This window comes from Arachis ipaensis, chromosome B9 (assembly GCF_059453495.1).
Source record: "Arachis ipaensis isolate K30076 ecotype BB chromosome B9, ASM5945349v1, whole genome shotgun sequence".
Classification (NCBI taxonomy): Eukaryota; Viridiplantae; Streptophyta; class Magnoliopsida; order Fabales; family Fabaceae; genus Arachis; species Arachis ipaensis.
In genome coordinates, this window is record NC_142444.1 from 83,835,308 (window position 1) to 83,839,043 (window position 3,736).

The 3,736-nt window shown below is 40.8% G+C and overlaps 1 non-coding gene across 1 annotated transcript; it reads right to left on the reverse strand.

Annotated features, from left to right (window-relative positions):
- Positions 1-3,087: 3,087 nt before the first annotated feature.
- Positions 3,088-3,191, reverse strand: LOC148545263 (small nucleolar RNA R71). The gene has a single exon (XR_015901807.1). It is a non-coding gene; the product is annotated as a small nucleolar RNA R71 (small nucleolar RNA).
- Between the last annotated feature and the right edge of the window lie 545 nt (positions 3,192-3,736).

Here is a 3,736-nt window from a genome sequence, read left to right on the forward strand (position 1 = left end):
ATGAATGAAAGATTTCTCATGAAATTTTGCAAGACTTTGATGTAATTGTTTGGATGATTTCAGGGAAGAAGAGGCTAAGCAAGGAAGCAACAAAATCAATAAAGGAAGCTTGAATATCACATGTGGAGTTTAAGTTCCAGTTTAAGCCTAAACTGGAGCTTAAACGCCAAAATCATGAAGGATAAGAAATGCTGGGATTGAAGTTTAACCTCCAGTTTGACCTCAAACTGGAGGTTAAACGCCAGAATGAAAAGCCTCACTTAAGGAGCATTCCACGTTTAACCTCCAGTTTGACCTCAAACTGGAGGTTAAACGCCAGAATGAGTATGCCACCCAGGGAGGAGTTCCACGTTTAACCTCCAGTTTGACCTCAAACTGGAGGTTAAACGCCAGAACCAGGAAGAGTACCAGGGAGCCATTCCACGTTTAAGCTCCAGTTTGACTCAAACTGGAGCTTAAACGTGTTCGATAGCTTTTCTACTCCAGGGTTGCTCTCTCCATCTCCACGTTTAACCTCCAGTTTGACCTCAAACTGGAGGTTAAACGTGTTCGACACCTCCAGGGCCACCATTCCAAGCTTCCACGTTTAACCTCCAATTTGACCTCAAACTGGAGGTTAAACGTGTTCGACCTCCAGTATGCCTCCACCCTTTTCCACGTTTAACCTCCAGTTTGACCTCAAACTGGAGGTTAAATGTGTTCGACCTCCAGGGCTGCCCTTCCTATCTCCACGTTTAAGCTTCAGTTTAACCTTAAACTGAAGCTTAAACGTGTTCGACTACATGACTCTCCAGGGCTACCTTCTTCCATTTCCACGTTTAAGCTTCAGTTTAACCTTAACTGAAGCTTAAACGTGCTTCTACAAAAGGCCTCACTGGAAGTGTCTGGCGTTTAAGCTGCAGTTTAAGCTTAAACTACAACTTAAACGCCACTCTTGAAAAAGGTTTCTGGGCCAAAAATATTGTGATTTAAGTTAGTCTTTGAGCACAAATATTAACTTAAACTTACTTTGGTATGAAACCCAATTGAATATCATGGTTTATGGGATTGGGCCTGAAGGATTGATGAGTTTGAAATCTCAATTTATTGAGTCATGTGTCATTATTTGATTATCACTAAGTTGGCTCAATAAATGTTACAGGATTTGGATCAACAACCTCATCAAGATTATGGATCATAAACCCAAGGCAAAAGGAAAGCAAGGAGAGGCCTCAAAGCCCAAGAAGCACAACTGAAGCTCAATATAGAAAGTGTATAAATAGGATAGAAGTTAAGTTAGAGGGACTTTTTATTTTCACTTTTAGCTAGTTTTCCTTTTCTTTGTAATTGAATTCAGAGCTATGATTCACTAAACCCCCTTTCATTGGGTTAGGGAGCTCTATTGTAATTCAATGAATCAATAATAGTTTATCTTCTTCTTCAATCTTTTCTCTTGAATTTTGTTAGAAAGCTTCTCGATCTAATTCCATTGAGTAGTTGTCTTGGGAAAGAAACTACTCATACTTGGAATCCTTCGGAGCCTTGGGAAAGGAATGGAGGATTCATGCTAGAGAAGCTTTCTCACAGTGGATTGGATTGGGGTTTGGATGGATATTGTGACATGTAATCCTACCAAATTGTGGTTCATGAAATTGTGTGGTATAATCAGTGATCAAGCATCATCTCTTCTTATGAACATTTAAACCAAGGGATTGGGAATTTGTTTGTTTTTAGAGAGCATTGGTGAGCCAAGGAATTGGGATCCAATCATATAAGATTGCCAAGCAAAATTCAATGAACGCATTGGTTGAGGAAGAGATAAACATATTTTGATTCGGAGATCTCAATATCTCCTATAACCCAATGAATTCCCCATTTCTGATTTCCACTTTCTCTTTACATTCTGCAACTCAATTCTTGCAATCACCCCCATTCCCTTTTAATTTCAGCAATTTACATTCTGCTCTTTAATTCATGCAATTTAAGATTCAGCCATTTAATTTTCTTGTCATTTACTTTTCCCTCCAATTTTACATTCCGCAATTCTCATCTCAAATCTTGATTCAGCTCAACTAGAACACACTTCTAATCCGAATTGCTCACTCAACCAATCCTTGTGGGATTCGACCTCACTCTATTGTGAGTTTTTACTTGACGACGATAACCGGTGCACTTGCCGGAAGGAATTTTGCCGATCGTGCAATTTCCTAAATCGTAGCATAACAAGTTTATGTGCATCAAGTTTATGGCACCGTTGCCGGGGATTGGTTTTCGATTGACAATTCTCAAATTGGAAGCTAACTAGATTGAGCAATTTTCTCTTGCTTTGTTAATTCTGTTCAAGATACTTGTTGAATTTTAATTTCTGCACTTGGTTACATGCTTTCCTTCTTTATGCCTTTAAATTCATGCAACTAACTCACTGACTCACTAACTGTTTGAATTAATTCCTCAATTGAGCTAACCATACTCTTCCATTAACCAAGAGTATTTCACTTGTTTGTGTTTGAGCTGTGTTCTTGTATGACAGGTAGGAGAGGAGAGACATCAACTCCTCCATATACCGAACCAGAGAGGACCCTTCATAGACTTAGAAGGGAAGCAAGAGGGAAGAGAGTAGTGGGAGAAGAGGAATCTGAAGGAGAATCTGAGGACAATTTTGAGGAAGCTTTAGATCTCAACATGGATAGAGAAGTTCACAACCATGAGAGAGCTGATGGAAACGATGCCATCCCTGAGAGGAGGGTTCTTAGTTCATACATAAACCCAACCTCTGGGAATTGTGGTAGTAGCATCCAGAAACCACCCATTCAGGCCAACAATTTTGAGCTCAAGCCACAGCTAATATCACTTGTGGAAAATCATTGTTCCTTTGGAGGAAGTGCTAATGAAGACCCAAACCAACATCTCACAAAATTCCTGAGAATTTGTGACACTGTGAAGTCCAATGGAGTCCAGGAAGATGCCTATAAACTGCTTTTGTTCCCATTTTCACTTAGGGACAAAGCAGCTAAGTGGCTGGAATCATTCCCAAGGGGGAGTCTAACAACATGGGATGAGGTGGAAAGCAAGTTTCTGGCACGTTTCTACCCTCCACAAAAGGTCAATAGGCTTCGATCTGAGGTTCAGACTTTTAGACAACAAGATGGTGAAACTCTCTACGAGGCATGGGAGAGATTCAAGGACTTGACAAGGAAATGCCCACCAAACATGTTCCATGATTGGGTGCAACTGCACATCTTCTATGATGGGCTCTCTTATGAATCCAGGAAGGCTGTAGACCATTCATCAGGAGGTTCATTGAACAGGAAAAAGACTGTGGAAGAAGCCATTGAAGTGATCGAGACAGTGGCTGAGAATGAGTACTACTATGCATCAGAAAGGCACAACACTAAGGGAGTCATGGAGCTGAACCATTTTGATACAATTCTAGCCCAAAACAAGGTGTTTGCCAAGCAACTAGCAGAGCTTACCAGGCAAATAGAAACAAAGCAAGTGGCTGCAATACACACACAAGATCAAGAGGAAGTAGGCATTGAAGGAGGTGATTGGGATGAGGCTAACTATGTGGGAAACCAACAAAGGCAATCATATGATCCACATTCCAACACTTACAACCCAGGCTGGAGAAACCACCCAAACTTTGGGTGGGGAAACCAACAAACCCAACCACAAAACCACAAACCTTACAACCACAACCAACATAACAATTCCGCATACCAAAACTCCAACCAAAGATCATACCAAGCCACACAAA